Source organism: Mustela erminea, chromosome 1 (genome assembly GCF_009829155.1).
Source record: "Mustela erminea isolate mMusErm1 chromosome 1, mMusErm1.Pri, whole genome shotgun sequence".
Taxonomy (NCBI): Eukaryota; Metazoa; Chordata; class Mammalia; order Carnivora; family Mustelidae; genus Mustela; species Mustela erminea.
The window spans coordinates 47,452,658-47,474,058 of record NC_045614.1 but is presented as its reverse complement, the minus strand read 5'-3'; the positions used below and the strand labels follow the sequence as shown (position 1 = coordinate 47,474,058).

Sequence of the window (21,401 nt, the reverse complement as noted above, 5' to 3'; positions counted from 1 at the left end):
AACAATGCTTCTATAACCATTTCAGTATATAACTGAAACCTACTGGTGGTTAACAAATTGTTTTAAGAAAACATTCTTTATACATATGCCTGGGTGGCTCAGTTAAGTGTCCAACTCCTGATTTCAGCTCAGGTGATGATCTCAGGGTTGTGAGATCAAGCCCCTCTTCAGTGGGCGTGGAGCCTGCTTAAAGATTCTCTCTCTCCCTCTCCCCTTGCTCCTACCCACTCTCCTCTAAAAAAAAAAAACAAAAAAGAAAGAAAGAAATAAAACATTTCTTTTAACCACAATTTTTGAAGAGATACATTATTTCATTCATACAAACACATATTCCCTTTAAAAAAAAAAGATACTTTTAATAAGATTAAAACTTCTTACATATTTCCTTAAGTTTAAAAAAGAAATATTACATATTACAACTATAAATGAAAATTTATTCATTTCCCACCTATATATAAGTGTTAACAAAGTAGGAAATCAGAAGTAAAACGTCAAAGTTCTCCATTTTTAGCACTTAAATTATTTTGACAATTTACAACTCACTGCTAACTAGTTTTTCCAAGTGTGTCTTTTAAACAAGATTTATAAAATATTTTGTCATTGTATAGGTTTCCCTTTTATGTAATCAATTCTGTTCTCTTTTTGGCTCATGACATTATCATAAGATTAAAATATTTTCTAATAATATTTAAATGCCCTTTTAAAATTTAAAATGTCCATCCATCTGGAAAAAGTTCCTTTTTTCAATCATCTCACTCCTCATTTAAAAATCCACATTCCTAATTTGAAGTGATATGCCAAATGTCATACAGAGATACTTCTATATCTGAGTCAAAACTTTTCCATTAGTCTGTTTATTCCTAAAATAGGATTAAATGAATTACTGCATCTTATACAATTTCTGATTCTATATAGAAGATAAAAAATTTGGAATGCTTTCAAAACTGTCTTGGTTCATCACTCACGTTCCAAATAAACTTTAGAAATTCATATTTCAGTTAAAATATTGACTAGAAGTATATTAACTATTAATCTGAGGATTGCCCTATATCGATTCTTGATATTTAACCAGGATCAAGTTCCTCCATCCAGGCACATGGTTTGTTCATTTAAACATTCAAATCTTTTATATCCTTCACTATAAAGTATCATAATTCTCATAATAGCTTCCACATTTCTTATTTTTAAAAAGATTTTATTTATTTATTTGAGAGAGAGAAAGAGAGCACAAGTAGAAGGTATGGGAGAGAGGAGTGGGGGGCTAGGGAGAGAATCTCAAGAAGACTCCACACTGAGCACAGAATCCAGTGCAGGGCTCAATCTCATCACCCTGAGATCATGACCTGAGCAGAAACCTCAGCCAGATCCCCAACCTGCTGAGTCACCCAGATGTCCCTCATATTCTTAATTTTGACTACAATTACAAACTACATCTAATGAATCACAGCTAATACTGACTTTATACTTTTATGTATTTATAAATTTTATTTACCAAATATTAATTTCTCAGTTGACCTGACTCTTGCTTTTTAGGTAAACAGCCCAGGATTAGGAAATCTCTCAACAAAGGAATGGTTAAACAAACAGGACTATTTTCAAGGCCCTAACACTGGCTGATTGTTTGCTGTGACCTTATGCTAGCCACACATGATTCTAAAACTGTCTACAAGTCCTGAGCACAATGAATTCCAATTTTACAAATTAATTTCCTCTAAATAACTCCAAAGTTCTACATTCCCCAACCCTGCCGCATTCAGTGGAATTCAGGCTGATTTCAGAAAAAAAGATGTTAACCACAATCACTATTTTCACTTATATTAAACACTCTCATTCTCAGAACTTTCACATATAATTTATATGTGAAAATCTAGTCATGACACCAAAACTACATATATCAAAACTAGTAATGATACAAAAAAAATATAACCTGATTAAAAGGGAAGCAAAGGCAACAACCAAAGGCACTATCCATGAAAGCAACAATAAGGTGGACTTCCTTAAAATTAAAAACTGCTATATGAACAAAATTCAGAAGAGTTACAGAGTTAGAAAAGAGGCACAGAGTAAGAGAAAATATTTCTAAAAATATACATCCAATAAAGGTCTATTATCCAAAATATACAAAGAACTCTTAAAACCTCAACAATATGAAAAAAAAACCTAATTAAAAAATGAGCCACAGACCTCAACTGATACTTCACCAAAGAAGATACAGAGATGGCAAATAAGCATACGAAAAGATACTGCACATTATATGTCATCAGGAACATGTAAATTAAAATGAGATACCATTGGTACATTAGAGTAGCCAAAATCTGGTACACCAATAATACCAAATGCTCGTTAAGGATGTGGAACAACAGCAATTCTCACTCATTACTGGTGGGAATGCAAAACGGTATAGCCACTATCAGAGACAGTTTGGTGGCTTCTTACGAAACCAAATATACTCTTACCATTCAATCCAGCAATCATGCTCCTTCATATTTATCCAAAGATGTTGAAAACTTAAGTCCACACAAAAAACTGCACATTAATGCTTACAGCATCTTTATGCATAACTGCTAAAACTTGGAAGCAACCAAAACCTAAGTAAATACATAGACTGTCCTATCAAGGAAATGGAATATTATTCAATACCAGAAAGAAATGAAGCTACCAAACCACAAAAATCCATGAAGGAATCTTAAAAATATATCTAAATGAAAAACTCAATCTGAAAGGACTACATACTCTGTGATTCCAACAAAATGACTGAAAACATGACTCCAGCAATAGTCTGACAAAGGCAAAACTAGGAAAGAGTTAAGAAAATCAGTGGTCAATAGGACTTGAAGGGGTGGAGAGGAAATTTAACAGGCAGAACACAGAAGATTTTTATGCACTAAAAAAAAAAAAAATCTGTATGATACCATAATGATGGATATATATCATTATACATTTGTCCAAACCTACAGAATGTACAACATAAAGAGGGAAAAAATAATGTAAACTACAAACTTTGGGTGATTATGATGTGCCAATGTTACGTTCATCGACTGTAACAAATGTATCACTCTGGTGTAGGATGCTGATAATGGAGGAACCTGTGAATGTAGGGTCAGGAGGTATTTGGTAAACTTTGTACCTTCCCCTCCTTGATTATGTTGTGAACCTAAAACTGCTCTTTTTAAAAAAGAGAGAGAGAGAGAGAGAGAAGCAGGCTCCCCAATGAACAGGGAGCCTAATGTGAGGCTTGATCCCAGGACACTGGGATCATGACCTGAGCCGAAGGCAGCTGATTAAGCAACTCAGCCACCCAGGTGCCCTGCTCTAAAAGAAAAATCTTTTTTTTTTTTTTTAAGATTTTATTTATTTATTTGACAGAGAGAGATCACAGTAGACAGAGAGGCAGGCAGAGAGAGAGAGAGGGAAGCAGGCTCCCCGCTGAGCAGAAGAGCCCGATGCGGGACTCGATCCCAGGACCCTGAGATCATGACCTGAGCCAAAGGCAGCGGCTTAACCACTGAGCCACCCAGGCGCCCTAAAAGAAAAATCTTAACAATAACTTTTTTTTAAATGGGCAAAGGACTTGAAAAGACCTTTCTCCAAAGGAAATAAACAAATAGCTAATAAGAACATGAAAAGATGCTCAACATCACTAATCATTAGGGAAATGCTACAAAATCAAAACTACAAAAGATATTATCCTCATACCCATTAGGATGGCTACTAACAAAAACAAAACAAAACAAAAAAACCAAAAATAACAAGTTATAGTGAGAATATGGAGAAATTTTAACCCTGGTGCACTGCTGCAGGAATGTCAAATGGTGCAGCTGCTAAGGAAAACAGTATAGAAGTTCCTGAAAAGGTTAAAAATAGAATTACCACATGACCCAGCAATTCTACATCCCATTATAAACCCAAAAGCATTGAAAACAAGACTCAAAGAGATACCTGTATATCACGCTCACAGCAGCCTTATCCATAACAGCCAAAAGGTGGAAGACACCCAAAGGCAACTGGCAGATGAATGGATAAACAAGATGTGGTTTATTCCTGCAATGTAATACTATTCAGCCTTTAAAAAAAAAAAAAACTTACTTATGCTAAAACACAGATGAACCTTTTGAAGACATTATACTATAATAATATAAATAAGCTAGATACAAAAAGACAAATACTATATAATTCTACTCACATGAGAAACCTAAAATAAAATAGTTAAATTCATAAAGACAGAAATAGAATGGTGTTTGCCAAAGGCTAGGGATAAGGGGGAACTAGGGAATAACTGCTTCGTGGGTATGGAATCTGTCTGAAATGATTACAAGTTCTAGGGGCACCTGGGTAGCTGTCAGTTAAGCCTTCAACTTTTGGTTTTGGCTCAGGTCATGATCTCAGGTTTGTGGGATGCAGCACTGTGTCCGGCTCTGTGCTATGCTTGCTGTAGAGTCTGCTTGAGATTCTCTCCCTCTCCCTCTGTTCATTCTCCTGCTCGCTTGCTCTCTAAATGAATGAATAAAATCTTAAAAAAAAAAAAAGTTCTATAGATGTATGGTGGTGATGTACTTAATACTACTGAGCTAACTGTACACTTAAGAACAGTTAATGTGTGGAATACTAATGAGCCATCAAAAAAAAAATCTTGCCATTTGCAGCAAAGTGGATGGAACTGGAGGGTGTTATGCTAAGTAGTCAATCAATCAGAGAAAGACAATTATTGTATGATCCCGCTGATATGTGGAATTTAAGGAACAAAACAGCGGATCATGGAGGAAGAGAGGAAAAAAATAAAACAAGTTGAAATCAGAGAGGAGAATAAACCATGAGAGACTCTTAAGCACAGGAAACAAACCAACGACTGCTGGAAGGTAGAGGGGTGGGGGATGGGATAACTGGGTGATGGATATTAAGGAGGGCACAAGATGTCTGAGCACTGGGTATTATATAAGACTGATGGGGGCGCCTGGGTGGCTCAGAGGGTTAAGACTCTGCCTTCGGCTAAGGTCATGATCTCAAGGTCCTCAGCAGGGAACCTGCTTCCCTCTCTCTCTGCCTTCCTCTCTGCCTACTTGTGATCTCTCTCTGTCAAATAAATAAATAAAATCTTAAAAAAAAGATTGATGAAGGTGGCTCTGTGGCGCAATGGATAGCGCATTGGACTTCTAGTGACGAAAAAAAAGATTGATGAATCATTGACCTCTACCATGAAACCAATATTATATGTTAACTGAATTTAAATAAAAATTAATTAATTAAAAAAAAGTTGGAGCACTGGGTGGCTCAGCTGGTTGGACATCTGCCTTCAGCTCTGGTCATAATCCCAGGGTCCTGGTACTGAGTCTTGTGTTAAGCTCCCTGCTTGGCGGGGAGCCTGCTTCTCCCTCTCCCTGCCACACTGCCTACTTGCCCTTTCTATCTCTCTGTCAAATAAATGAATGAAATCTTTTAAAATGAATAAAAATTAAAAATTAAAATAAGATGTTGAATTTTATGTTTCGTGTTCTCTAGCACAAATTTAAAGAATAATATGCTATAAGAAGAGGTGATTATTACTATCATTTACAGAACAGGAAATAAATTCCCAAAGTCACATAGCTCAATAGTGGCTGATTCTGTTTTTCTTAAATATTTCCACTGTAGGGACAGCTGGGTGGCTCAGGCAGTTAAGCCGCTGCCTTTGGCTCAGGTCATGATCCCAGGGATCGAGTCACGCATAGGGCTCCTTGCTCGACAGGGAGCCTGCTTCTCTTTCTGCCTCTGCCTGCCACTCTTGCCTGCTTGAGCGCTCACTAGCGCGCACGCAATCTCGCTTGCTCTCTCTCTCTCTCTCTCTCTGACAAATAAATAAATAAATAAAATCTAAAAAAAAATTTTCCTCTGTAACTGTATTATTATAATAAGTTTTAATTACTTCTGAAGTGAGGTCCATGTGAGATATGCCTTATTTGTTTGGTATCATTAGGAAATAGGTGTTTTAAAAAATGGTTGCTAAGCTTTTTAAATGCCAAAACTTTTCAACTAGCTTCTACAGGAAGCTTTCTAAAATGCATTACATACTTAGGGCATCTGTGTGGCTCTCTCTTTCTCAAATAAATAAAATCATTAAAATAAATTTAAAAATAGTAAAATGCAATACGTACTTAGCTAACTTCTCACACATAATTTATGGGACATAATTCAATGTGTTCTTGGTATTTCAAGTTACTTCATCGATTGTAAAACAAGAAAATGAAGATAATTCTTAAGGGCCCTTCTGGCAATAAAATTTAATGATTATAAACATCAATCACAGTGCCATCCCGTGATAAAATAAGTAGGGGCCTGCAAATCCTCAACTTAGATATTACTTTATCTCCTTTACCTATACTTCTTACTGGTGGCAGAAGCTAGCTATAACTTTCTCTAATTGTTGCTAGTGCTCATCTGCAATGGCTGAAAATTAGGTAATCAAGTCCTTGGGGGTGGGGGTGGGTGTGTGTGTGTGTGTAAAGATTTTATTTATTTGATAGATCACAAATAGGCAGAGAGGCAGGCAGAGAGTAGGGGGAAGCAGGCTCCCTACTGAGCAGAAAGCCAGATGCCCGGGCTTGATCCCAGAACCCTGAGATCATGACCTTAGCCCAAGGCAGAGGCTTACCCCACTGAGCCACGTTAGGCTCCCCAGTCCTTGGGTTCTTAATCCAAAAACATCCTGAGTACAGAAATACGTTTAATAAATATTTAACTGTGATGCATGAATTTTGTGGTGTAACTACTTTATAGACCTGAAAGTATTTCTACTTCTTCTCCCTAGTGTCAAATCTTAATCTTCACTTTTCATAGCTTGTGCTGAATGATTAAACCACTAAGTTGGCAATTGTTCTTTAGGTAACTCAGAATTTATTTCTATGCTGTCTAAATGCTGCTACACTGAGACAAGCAACTCAGGAAGCAAACAGATACTTGAAAAAATACTACTTAATTGTGTATCCTCTTAAACAAATGTAACACTTAAATAACACCAAGCATTGGTCTTAGCACTCAGTGATTTTGTGATGACGGACAGAACTGTAGTCATCTACACACACCCTATAAACCAAAGTCTCAAGGCAATATTCCCAGAATTTGTTTAGTTGGGCAAAATAAATCTGAAGCAAAACAGGTGGTAAAAAGAAGACTATCCTTTCAGTCTGAGAATCTTACTACCAGTTTTGCCACTTACTAACCACATGCAAATCATTTTACCTTTGGAATGAAGCTACGTTATCTAGAAGAGGAAGGAATTGGGAGTATGTCTAAAGTCACTTCCAGCTCTACCATTTAGGGTTTTATGTATTATTCACAGGCCTCTCATTTAAAATATAGTTAAGCAAGAGATAAATGCCTACAACAGTAGAATAATGTGGCCCTCACTTCCCAAAATTCCTTGGTATATGAAAGGCTAAAGCAAACCTTGTCCCAGAAAATTTTCCTTTAGGGCTAACTCACATGTAGAATTGGGGAGAATACAGTGAAAATACTCATACACTACAGTGCTTTAAAAAGCAGGGATTCTAAATTAATTAGGTTAGATTTTACAGTTGCTCTTTTAAATGCACAGATATGCAGAAATCAAGTATTACCCCGTGAAGAAATAAGCTTCTCTTTGCTTCATCTGTCCATCTACAGTAGCAATCCAATCCAGTCTAATACACTTGAGAAGACAAATGGAAAAATACCAGCTTTGACAAATATCTCAGAGTATTCTCAAACAGAAGACCTGGTTATGAAGCTACTCTGGAAAGACAGAATGCAGTAAGGAGCCTGACAAATGCCTCAAATAAATTTCTTTTCTTGCCAAGAAAAGACTACTTTTACCTGCTAAACAGAGGAGTCTCTTGTTTTTTAAACAACACACACTACAACTCGACTGTGTAAATGCCAAAATTCACACATTTGCTATATATTGAAAATATATGTCCAATAAATATACAAGTTAGTCATTTTTCTCTCCAAAAACCTTTAACATAACATAAAATTATTATTACCAATACTAATTTTTCCAGTTAATAGCGTCATTATGTATTTCACTACTAAGTGGAATTATTGGTAATGATATTGTTCTTTTATTTCAATTTACATTAGTAAGAAAAAACAATGATAACCTATTTTTTGCTGGTGAAGTATTTAAAATGAAAGGTAGATTTTGGGGAAATCTTGATGAGGAGCAAGCTTAAAGCATATCACCACAAACTGCTCTTGGAGGAAAAAAACTAGTAATGACACAATTGAGAAATTAGACAACATCTTGACTGAGTGATCAAAATCAACAGATGAAGCTCAGATGACATCATGTGCCTACAGAAGTAATGCCATGAAAAGGAAACAATATCCTCAATATAGTACTATTTCAGTTGAGAATGCATAAACTAAATCTAATCTTGAGGAACCATCAGACAAAGCCAAAATGAGAGACATTCTATTAAATAGGAGAGGGAATAATTCTGACAAATGTCAGTATTATAAAAGATAAAGGAAGCCTGTGAAAATGTTTCAGACTAGAGAGGGCTCAAGAGACCTAACTAAAGGCAAATCCTGACCCTAGACTGGATCCTACCCTAGTGGGTAAATATGCTATAAACAACATTATTGGGCCAACTAAGCAGCAGTAGATAAAAATCATTTTTAAATGTCATAAAATTGTAACAAAAATAGTCACGTAAGAAAATATTCCCAATTGGGCGCCTGGGTGGCTCAGTGGGTTAGGCCGCTGCCTTCGGCTCAGGTCATGATCTCAGGGTCCTGGGATCGAGTCCCGCATCGGGCTCTCTGCTCAGCAGGGAGCCTGCTTCCCTCTCTCTCTGCCTGCCTCTCCATCTACTTGTGATTTCTCTCTGTCAAATAAATAAATAAAATCTTTAAAAAAAAAAAAAAAAAGAAAATATTCCCAATCTTGAAAAATATACATTTGGAAATAAAGGGCCATGGTACATACAGCTTACCTATGTAAAGCGACACACAGAATACACACATCATAAAGCAAATGAAGTAAAATGTTAATAGTCTGATCTCAGTATAAAGGGTACACAATGTTCTGTGAAATACTTTTATTCCTACAACTTTTTTGTAAATCTGAAATTATTTTCAAACAATACATTTTTAAAATGCCAATTTTTAAATTGGGATAATCAAATATCACCATCTCCTACATTACAGCAATGACAACTGGAATTAGAAGATAAATCAGCCATGCCACTATTACCTATTTACTCCAACAGTAAAACTCATGAATACACTCAATCATAAGGCATTCCAACAAGTTCAGGAACAAGTCATTGGTAACCTTGTTCTATCCTTTAATATTCTAAAAGGACACTCATTTACAGATGTCTTCTAATAGAAAAATCCATGTTTTATATTTCATAGTTTTGGTATAAAATAAAATCCTCTGGGCTCTGAAACTGGCATTTTAAAATCTACTCCAATGTTTCAATATTTATTTACAACCTGGGAAATGAATTAAGATACTGTGTTCTACATCTAGGCTTCTCTTAGTTTTTAGAACCAAACATATTTTCCTTTTCTTTCTAACCACTTCAGAATTACCATTGTGAAGACAAACATTATATCTGAGGCAATCTCTTTTTAAGGGGCTAGAAAAGATTATCATTCACTATAGTAGTACTTCAAGAATTAGGAATATAATGTTCCATTTTCTCCCAATTTTAGAACTCTGGACAATATCTTTAATAATTTCTCAAAAGACAACAATCTGTTCTCAGTTTTACGTGCAAATCTGGACTTACTTCGAACTACAGACGTAACTCATTCCCAAAGACAGTCAGTTTGAAAGCACACGTTAAAAAATTTGTTGGCTCAGTTAGACAACTGCCTTCAGCTCAGGTCATAATCTCCAGGTCCTGAAATGGAGTTCCACATCGGGCTCCCTGCTTGACAGGAAGTCTGCTTCTCTCTCTCTCTTCCCCTCTACTCCTCCTGCCCATTCTCTCTCTCTCACACAAATAAATAAATAAATCTTTTAAAAAATTGTTTGGGCAATTCAATCTTATTAAGCAAAGAACTTCTCTCAAAATTCCAGTGGGCTTGTCTGTGGGTTGGTTTGTTCGGGGAAGGAGAGAGTCTCTTTAGTACTTAAAACAGAGAATTAAGAACCATCCTAAAAATTTTAAATTTCAGGTACCTCAGGGACATAATCGAGTAAGGCCTCTTTTCTTCAAATGGCCCAAATTCTCAAAATGGACCACTGTTCTAAATAAACTAACCTTAGAAATTATTTTTCTGAAGTAAATAGTAACTTTCCACAAAATCATAAAACTTCAAGATTATCCTTCAAAAAAATGATGCGACTTTCAACACTGACTCCAAAAAAACTTCTAACTCTTCAAGAAACACTAGCTAAACACTAGGCTCTTGCATAGACAGGCCCCCTGTGTAGATAGTGGTCTGGATGTCAATGTTTTTCATCTGCTTTGGCAATTCAGATCAACTGGCAGGGGTTTCCACCTGGGCTCAGTGAGGATGTGCTCTTCCATCTGTGCTATCTACGCAGATGAGGGAAAAGTGGCTACAGCTCTCGGGCTTGGCATTTATGAACTCTGGCCTAGAGGTTCTGGAGTAGGCAAGGCAATTATAAAAGCCTGTTTCACACATGACCCAATCATCGCCAGCATACATCAACAATGAATGTGTATTATACCGATTCACAAACACCTATACTGTTCACCCTTTCCTCTATGGTCATAAACCCACAAAGCTACTTTGCCTCCGCTTTTACTCATTCATTTATTTATTCATTCACTTATTCAAACAACAGATAAAAAGAAAAGAAACTAGGAAACAAATATAAAAATATCCCACAATAAATATATGTCATTTAAAACAAAGGAGATAATATGGGATGATTGGGTATCCAGGAAGACCTGTGTGAAGCAGTGACATTTAAGCATCCAAAGATAATTTAAAATCTACATAGGATAATAGGCCAGCTTCTGCAGATAACCTACCTGCTGTGCTTCTTGAGTATCAGTAAGGAAATCGAAATTTCAGTTCCAGCTATGCCACTTTTGAATGCATACAGATACATACAACTTTGAACAAGACTTGCTCAGAATGCAAAGGTTCTACCTCCTCTCTCCTTATAGCTGCTTCTCCTAAGGGTGTATATATAGCTGCTTCACTTCCTCCATTTCCTCAAGTGCCAGCTACTCCCTTCTCTTCGCCTTTCTTCTTTCCTGAGTCTCAAAAACTACTGTAGATAGTTTCCACTGCCAAATAGCAGGCCTTTAATAACAAGGGCATTCCTTCCATCTCTGAGGCAAACAGACCCATAAGATGTAATATTTAACTCCTAACTGCTGTCCTGGTCCTCACAAACCACTCAAGCACTGCCTCTCTGCCCACAGAGGCGCTCTTGGTAGACTTCTCCACCAAGGAACAACACCTGAATCTAAGGGTCCAGGAAAGGCAAGTTCTCTAGGTTTTGCAGATACTGCCAGTATCTGGTTTGTTTTCTTTTGTCCTTTATTAATGTTGTTAAATTTATGGTAATTTGGCAAGCAATCAAGTTTGCCTTGGGAGGACTGGAGGTGAATAGCTTATTTACTGGTAGGTTTTTACACTGTTAGGAGATATATATATATATATATGTATATATATATATAAATAATATCCCAAACAGTAGCAACATGGATTTTAAAATAGCTCTTTTTGGGTGGCAACAATAAAACTGAGCGGAAGATATGTTTTCTTTGACACTAGGGTTTGAAAACTAAATATAACAGAGAAAAATTCTCCAAATAAGAACTTTTTAAAAGCATAATGGCAAAGGGAACTAACTACTAATTAAATGCCTGTCATACCATTTCAACTCATTTTAAACAACTAATTAATCCTTACTTCTTTCTAATACCAATAGGGCTACTTTGAGGCAATCTCCTTCACAAAGATAACTCCTGAGGATTCAAATGTTCTCAAAACCACAGTTTCAATTAGGAGTCTGAAAATTCTCATCTCTACTAACCTCTATTCCTGAAAAAAATTCATTTCAAAAGGTCTCTAATGACTATTTCCTATGTTCAATATACCTTTTCATTAACAGTACTTTAATAATGGTTTTACTAAATCATTTAAAAGATTTACTAAATCTTTTTTTATATCCAAAGAACTGCTGAAGGAAAACTCAACTTGCTTGTCTATAAAACAATTTGCTAGTGAACATCCCTAATCAAACACATAGACCACAACTCAGAGACCACATCATAATGCATTTTCACAAAGATACAAAGACATCATAATAATGCAGTAATAATGTGAAGATGGACCCCAAAAGAAGTCAGTGCTACAGACCTTTAGCAAATATAGTTTTGCTAACTTGTCAAGTCACTAATATGCCTGGATGTATTTCCCATAAGCATCAAGGGTCCACCATAAATATTGAATAAAAATCTGTGTCTTCATATAAAAAAACGAATACTAATCTTCACATATGAGCTAAAGCAGGAAAAATTAGTATACTGTCACATTTTCAGGCCCTAATACTATTCTACTGATTGGTCTTTAGGCATTTCAACTACTTCTTTTTAATTTTTACTTTTCTCTCTTAAAAACTTTTTCATAAAGAAAGTGATTTTCTATATTTAAAAGTTTCTTTACCTCCTTCTGGGAAAAATTGGATATTTATGAAATAGAATGAGAAGGAGAACTCATGTGCCCTGTTTTGTGTGCATGGATAGCTTTTTTAAAAAGAAATTACAAGAAGTTTCCTTCGAAGCCCAAAACAGGCTTCTATGACTAAATTAAAAGGGGGATTCCTAGAACTAACCAAATGCTATAAATCAACGTTGTATGTGTAACAGAAGACCTTTAGTCATAAGAAAAACTGCTTTAGGGAAAGGCTTCATCATACGCAACAAAATTTTAATCTGCAAACTGTGAATTTCATACTCTTTAAAACAAAGTAACAGGCCAACCCTTTAACAAAATCTATTAAAGCCAGAATCAGAAGAAAAATTAAAATTTTAATGTAATTAATAAAGCCCATCCTACAGAAGTAAAATGGCTAATAATCATTTCAGTACAGTTCAGTCAAGTTATTGTAAGAGGTCCCATTCATTTTCTCATATAACGGATGTCAAAACACAATGAAATAGAAGTAGTGTTAGTCTGGTTGTTATGACGAGACTCTGGAGACAGTTACACTAGGTTTTAACTCTTGTCTTACCACTTGCTTAGCTGTATATCCCCCTCACACATTCCTTAATTCTGCAGTAACTCACTTTTCCCAAATATAAGATGGAGATAACAGTTTCTATCTCACAGAGCTGTTTAAAAATTCTATCAATTTTAAAAATTAAATCAATTAAAACACATACAGCATTTACAAAAATGCCTTCTTTAGAAACAGGTACAGGGAAAGCATTTAGTATCTGCTACCATCATCATTACAGAGAGTCCATTAAATGTGATATAATGCTGAAAACCAATGCACAGGGTTCTGGGTAAGATTAGGTACGCACACTCTACCCTATCCACTGAATGTAACCAAAAACCCTGGACAAGGGCTCATGGGTGCCTCAGTTGATTGGTAACTGCCTTCGGCTCAGGTCATGATCCTGGAGTCCTGGGACTGAGTCCCGTATCAGGCTCTCTGCTCTGCAGGGAGTCTGCTTCTCCCTCTGACCCTCCCTTTCTCATGCTCTTCCTCAAATAAAAAAATCAAATCTTAAAAAAAAAAAAATTTTTTAAACAAAAAAAAAGCCCTGGACAGCATGCACGCAGCAGCTGGGGCTCTAAAAAGTAAGCTGAAGGGGCTCAGTTGGTTGGACGACTGCCTTCAGCTCAGGTCATGATCCTGGAGTCCTGGGATCGAGTCCCGCATCGGGCTCCCAGCTCCATGAGGAGTCTGCTTCTCCCTCTGACCTTCTGTCGCTCATGCTCTCTCTCTCACTGTCTCTCTCTCAAATAAATAAATAAAATCTTTTAAAAAAATAAAAATACAAAAAATAAAAACTAAGCTGAAGAAGGTAGATTAGAAAAGGAAATCAGGGACACCTGGGTGGCTCAGTCATTAAGCGTGTGCCTTCGGCTCAGGTCATGGTCTCAGGGTCCTGGGATCGAGCCCCGCATCCGGGCTCCTTGCTCAGCAGGAAGCCTGCTTCTCCCTCTCCCTCTGTCTGCTTACTTGTAATCTCTATCTCTCTGTCAAATAAATAAACAAAATCTTTTAATAAAAATAAAAAATTTAAAAAAAAAAAGAAAAGGAAATCAGAACTCAAAGCACAAGCAATCTGGTGCTATGTCCTGGTTGTTTTCTTTTCTCCCAATCTCCCTAGCTGGATGAAAGGCAACCCAATAGCCAGAAATATATACCAAGCATGAACAGAAAAGCCTCCAAAAGAAGCACCTTCTCCTTTGAGTCTGAGGAGCGAGAGCGCGCGCGTACGCGCGCGCGCGCGCGCGTGTGTGTGTGTGTGTGTGTGTGTGTGTGTGTGTGTGTGTTGGGGGAGGAAGGGCAAGGGGACAATGGCAGGAGGAAAAGACAAGAGAGTAGGAAAAGTCCCCTGGGTTTTTCCCCTTTCTCCTGCCACAGCCTCCAGGCAAAACCAAGCCTGCAAGCTATGAGCATCTATGGCACCTATGAGCAGGCAGGATCCTCTCGAACCATAGCAACCATGGTCCAAAAATGCTTGGTGGGGGTCGGAGGGCCACGGATAGAGAGAGGAATCTCTGTTGATTATTTTTTTGTCTATTCTCTAGGCCTCTGAGATAGATTCAGTTGAGGAAAGGACACAGCAAAAGAGGGATAATAAAGCCCCAGGTTTGTAGACAGAGGATCAGCAAAGTGGGAAAAGGGTTGTAAGCGATAGTAGGGGGAAATTTGCAAAGGAAACATCTAGAGAAACAGACCCCACAAAGTTGTATGGGAACTCCTGGACTCATCCCTAAACTGTGATATGTGGATCTGATCCTAAAGAATACATCAAAGGCCTTGAGAACTAAGCTACGAAGTAGATAACTTGCCAGGTTTCTGGTTAATGCCCTACAAAGTATGTAGCCAGGAATGATCCAAACAGTACTACTGAGGTTCTGAAAACCAGAATGACATTAGAAACAAAGCCCACAGAAGAAGGCAGGCTGGATCTTTTGGGAACCTAACTGGGTCAAATGCACACTAAAACAAAACAAGTCATTTTACATAGGATGTAAACAAAACCCAGAGGCTCGTAATAGTCAAAGTGTCCAAAATAACTGACCATATGAATAATCAAGAAAATTCAACAACTACCAAAGGAAAAAGTCACTGAATAGATGCCAACATCAAGATGACCCCAATGTTAGAAATATGAGACAAAGACTATCATCATCATGCTCCAAGGATGAAATGAATGTAACAGGAAGTTTCACCATGTAAATAAAAGCTATAAAATAGAACCAAATGAAAATCTCAGATCTAAAAAATACAGTAACAAAACAAACCTCATTAGATGGGCTCAACAGAAGAATGGAGATGACAGAGGAAAAAGTCAATGAACCTCAAGATAAATAAGAATTATCCAACCTGAAAAAAAAGGGAGGAAAAAAAGATAGGAAAAAGAAAGAACCAAGCCTCAAGGATTTGTAAGACAATTTTAAAAGGTCCATGGAGCATCTGGGTGGCTCAGTGGGTTAAAGCTTCTGCTCCTGGCTCAGGTCACAAGTCCCGCATTGGTCTCTCTGCTTGGCCAGGAGCCTCCTTTCCCCTCTCTCTCTGCCTGCCTCTCTGCCTACCTGTGATCTGTCAAATGAATAAATAAATAAATAAAGCTTAAAAAAAAAAAAAAAAGATTTTAAAAGGTTTAATATTCATGTCACTGAAATCCCAGAATAAGAGAAAGAGAATGAAATCACAAAATACTGAAAAAGTCAAAGCAATCTTGAGGAAAAAGACTTTACACTCCCTGCCTTCAAATTCTAGTACAAACTATAGTCCAACCAGTATGATACTGGCATAAAAAAGACCCACCAATCAATGAAACAAAAGAGCGACCAGAAATAAACCCATGCATATGTGGCCAATTAATTTATGATAAAGGACCCTAGAATGTACAAGGGGGAAATGACAGTTTCTTCAATAAATGACGTTGGGGAAACTGCCATTATCTTACACCACATATAAAATTAACTCAAAATAAAGACTTGAAATAAGACCCATCACCATAAAACTCCTAGAAGAAAATATACAGGTGGTAAGCTCCTTGATACAGGTCTTGAGAATTTTATTTTGAATCTTGACACAAAATCAAAAATAAAAATTGAGAGTACATGAAACTAAAAAGCGTCTGCACAGCAGACAAAACCAACATCAAAATGAAAAGACAACTTACTGAATGGAAGAAAATATTTGCAAATTATATATGCAATAAAGGGCTGGTATCCAAAATATGAAGAACTTATGCAATAACAATCTACTTTTTTTAGAAAAGGCCAAAGACCTGAAAAGTTTTTTTCCAAAGAAGATATGCAGATGGCCATCAGAAACATGAAAAGGAGTTCAACATCACTAATCATTAGGGAAATGTAAAGCAAAACCAAGTGTAAATCAAAACCTCACACTTAAAAAAAAAAAAAAAAAAAAAAAACACCTCACACTTGCTGGAATGGCTATTATCAAAAAGATAAGACATAATAAATGTGGGCAAAGATACGGAGAAAAGGGAACTCTTCCTTATTGATTGGAATGTAAATTGGTACTCTGGCCTCTACGGAAAACAGTATGGAAGTTCCTCAGAATTAAAGACAGAACTACTAAATGATCCAGCAATTCCACTTCTGGGTATACCTGAAGAAACTGAAAATACTAAAAAACATACACATCCCACTTTCATTGTAACATTATTTACAATAGTCAAGGTAAGAAAACACCTAAGTGACCAAAAATGGATGAATTAAGAAAAAGGTGATCTTGGGCGCCTGGGTGGCTCAGTGGGTTAAGCCGCTGCTTTCGGCTCAGGTCATGATCTCAGGGTCCTGGGATCGAGTCCCGCATCGGGTTCTCTGCTCCGCAGGGAGCCTGCTTCCTCCTCTCTCTCTCTCTGCCTGCCTCTCTGCCTACTTGTGATCTCTCTGTGTCAAATGAATAAATAAAAATCTTAAAAAAAAAAAAAGGTGATCTATATGTATATTCATATCAGTTCACATGTCTGTTCATTCATATATGTATTATTCAACCAATAAAAAGTAATGAAATTGGGACACCTTGGTGGTTCAGTCAGATAAGCTTCTGCCTTTGGCTCAGGTCATGATCTGGTCCTGGGATCCAGCCCTGCGTTGAGCTCTTTGCTCGGTGGGGAGCCTGCTTCTCCCTCTGCCTGCTACTCCCCCTACTTCTGTGTGCTCGCTCTCTCAGACAAATATATAAATAAAATCTTTAAAAGATAATAAAATCTTGCCATTTGTGACAATATGGATGGACCTCAACAGCATTACACTAAGTAAAATAAGTCAGAGAAAGACAACCATATGCTTTCACATGTGAAATCTAAAAACGAAACAGAACAAAAACAACAAGCTCATAGAGAAAACAGACTAGGGGTTCGAGAGGCAGGGGATTTGGTGGGAGGGTAGTTAAGAGAAATGGGTAAAGGGAGTCAAAAGGTACAAATTTTCAGTTTTAAAATAAGCCATTGGATATAATGTGCTGCATGGTGACTATAGCTAATAATACTGTATTTCATCAGTGAAAGCTAAGGGAGTAAACCTCATTACAAGAAAAAGACATTTTTTTGTTAACTATGTACTCATGTGACAGATGTTGTTAACTAGATTTATTGTGGTAATTATTTCATAATATATGCAAATGTCATACATTATACAAATATCATACATACATTAGATTGTACACCTGAAACTGTTATATGAGAATTATACTTCAATTTAAAAACAGAATAACATAATGTCCAAAATTTAGTGAAAGACAAACTTAGATTCAAGAAATAAACCCAAGCAGTATAAGCTCAAAGAAATCCACACCTGGGTACATCATTATTAAACTGCTGAAAACAAAAACAAAAAAATCTTGAAAGCAGCCAGAAACAATATAAGACCTGTAAGAATAACAACTTGAATGACTATGAATTTCTCATCAAAAACAATAAAAGCCTTTACAAAAGTGCTGGGGGGAGGGAGGGAGGATGATCAACTTAGAATTCTACATCCAGCAAAACATTCTTTAAGAATGAAGATGATAAAGACATCTTGAATGAAGGAAAACTAAAATAATTTGTACTAGCAGATATACTCTAAAAGGAAAGCTAAAAGAAGTTCTGCAGGCATAAGGGAAACTAATAGGGAAACCTAGAACTTCAGGAATTAAGGAAAAGCCATAAAAATGGTAACATTTGGGTAAATGTAAAGTAACTATTGTCTCCCTCTTGAATACTTAAAATGTTTGATGGTTAAAGGCAAAAACTGTATCTTAGCTGGTACTGTTTTCAACGTATGTAGATATATAACAATAGCACCACACAGGGAAGAAGGTAAAGGGACCTATATGGTAGTAAGGTTTCTATAGTCCCCCATAAAGTGATAACATATTAATTCTAAGTATGTATACTGTAATCCTCAGAAACCACTAAAGAAGCCATACAAAGAGAATAGTCAAAACTGCAATAAATTAGTGAAAAACAGTCCAACTGAAAAGGGCACCTGTGTGGCTCAGTGGGTTAAAGCTTCTGCCTTCGGCTCAGGTCATGATCTCAGGGTCCTGCAATCAAGCCCCACATCGGGCTCTCTGCTCAGCAGGGAGCCTGCTTCCCTCCCTCTCTCTCTGCCTGCCTCTCTGCCTACTTGTGATCTCTGTCAAATAAATTAATATCTTTAAAAAAAAAATGCTTTCACATTTAAAAAAAAAAAAAGAAAAGAAAGCAAAAAGGAAGAAACAAAGGAAAAAAAACAAAGGTCACAAACAGAAAACAAATAAATGGTGGCACTAAATCCAAACATGTCAATTATAGCAAAAGTAAATGCTATATAAACACCAATTAAAAGATTGTGAGAAATTTTTAATAAAAAGACCCAACTACATGCTATCTATAAGAAACCTACTTTAAGTACAATGACAGAGAAAGGTTAAAAGTTAAAAGGATGCAAAGAGTAACTAACCAAAAGAAAGATGGAGTAGCTATATTACTATCAAACAAACTAGACTTAAGAGCAAAAAAATTTCCAAGTCTAAAGAAGTACTCTACAAAATGACAGAACCAATTTCCCAAGAGCATATAACATCCTAAATGTATACGGGCCTAACAACAGAGCTTCAAAATACATAAAATTAAAACTGATGAAGTTGAAATGAGAAGTAAACCCAGTCAGACTCAGCATTCCTCTCATGTTTACAAAATAGCAAGAAAACCAGCAAACATACAGAATTTAATAACATCACTAACAATCAAGAGGATCTAATTGACATTTGTAGAAATTTTTAAAAAGACTTCATTCAAAAAGAGAACACACATTTTCTTCAAGTGAACATGGAACATTCATTCAAGATAAACCATATCCTGACCATAAAATGAAACTTAAGAAATTTGTAAAGATCTGAGTCATACAAATGTTTTCTGACTAAAAGGGAATTAAGCTAGAAATAATACATACTATCTGAAAATAAACAAATAATTGGTTATATATTAATCTATGGGCCAAAAAGAGAAGTCTTAAGGAAAATTAGGTATTATTTTAGACTAAATGAAAAACACATTAAATTTGTGAGGGGTGGCTAAAGTAGTGCTTAGAAGGAAACTAAGACACTCAAATGTGTACCTTAGAAAAGAAAATTCTCAAAACGTAAAAGAATTACAAAAGAGCAAATATATACAACAGTATTACTATAATTAACACTGTTATATGCTATTTTGAAAGCTGTTAAAAAAATAAATCTCAAGAGTTTCATCAGGAATTCTTCTTGGTATCTGTAGATGATAGACATTGACTAAACTTATTGTGATAATCATTTCACAATATATGAAAGTCAAGCCATTATGTGATGTACCTTAAACTACACAGTGCCATATTTCAATTTTACATCAATAAAACTGGGTGGGGGAAAACAAAATAAATCCAAAACAAACAGAAGCAAATATTAAGAGTAGTAATCATTAATATCGAACACGAAATCCACAGAAGTAAATCAATGGAACCAAGAGCTGATTCTCAAAAGACAACTAAAACTGATAAATGGACAGAAAAACACAGGAGATACAAAATTACCACTATCATTAATGAAGGAAGGGATATCACTAAACTCTACAGATATTAAAAGTATTGTAGGAAATATTATAAACTCTATGCACATAAATTCAACAGCCCCACTGAAATGGACCAATTTCTTGAAAGTCACAACCTATCAAAACTAAACAGGAAGAAAAAAACTGAACAGTCCTCTGTCAATTAAAGAAATGTAATTAGGGATTTTAAATTCCCTTTTTTTGCGGGGGGGAGGTTTTTTTTTTTTTTTTTAATTTTTTATGTAATTACTACCGTCAATGTGGGACTCACACTTCTCACACTTACAACCCTGAGATCAATAGTCACATGCTCCACCAACTGAGCCAGTCAGGCACCACGATTTTAATATCTCTTTAAACAATCTCCAGACCCAGGGGTGCCTGGGTGGCTCAGTGGGTTAAGCCTCTGCCTTCGGCTCAAAGTCATGATCTCAGGGTCCCGGGATCAAGCGCCGCATAGGGCTCCCTGCTCAGCAGGTAGCCTGTGTTCCCCACCCCACACACCTGCCTCTCTGTCTACTTGTGATCTCTCTCTCCGACAAGTAAGTAAATAAATCTTTAATGAAAGTCTCCAGACACAGATGGTGTCACTGGTGAATTCTACCAAACATTTTACTTTTAAAGATTTTATTTGTGAGAGAGACAGAGAGAGAGAGAGAGAGAGAGCATGCACAAGCAGGGAAAGTGAAAGACGGGAGAAGCAGGATCCCTGATGAGCAAGGAGCCCCATGCAAAACTTGGTCCTGAGACGAAGGCAGATGATTTAACCCACTGAGCCACCCAGGTGTCCCCTACCAAACATTTAAATAAAAAATAATACCAGTTCTACATAATCTCTTCCCCAAAAATACAAGAGAAGAGGCAAGAATATTTCCCAACCAATTTTATGAGTCTAGTATTATCCTGATACCAAAAAGAAGTTTACAATATTCAAAAATATGGATACGCTCCTAAACAAGTATAATGACACAGTAACAGGTAGCAAGAGTATGGATAGCTAGAAAATACATACCAATCTACATGAAGTTCTATAAACTAATGGATTTGTTTGTGATTTGGGGACAATAACCCTTGACTAAGGGAGACCTATCATTTGCTGAATGATCTAGCTCATCAATTTTGTTCAACCAAATGCTGGTGTGTAGAAGGTAGGGGAGTGGCAGAATACTAACCCAC

The 21,401-nt window shown here is 36.5% G+C and overlaps 1 protein-coding gene across 1 annotated transcript in view; it reads right to left on the bottom strand.

Annotated features, from left to right (window-relative positions):
- ARL8B (ADP ribosylation factor like GTPase 8B) overlaps positions 1-21,401 on the bottom strand; it is a 50,403-nt gene that overhangs the window by 11,395 nt on the left and 17,607 nt on the right.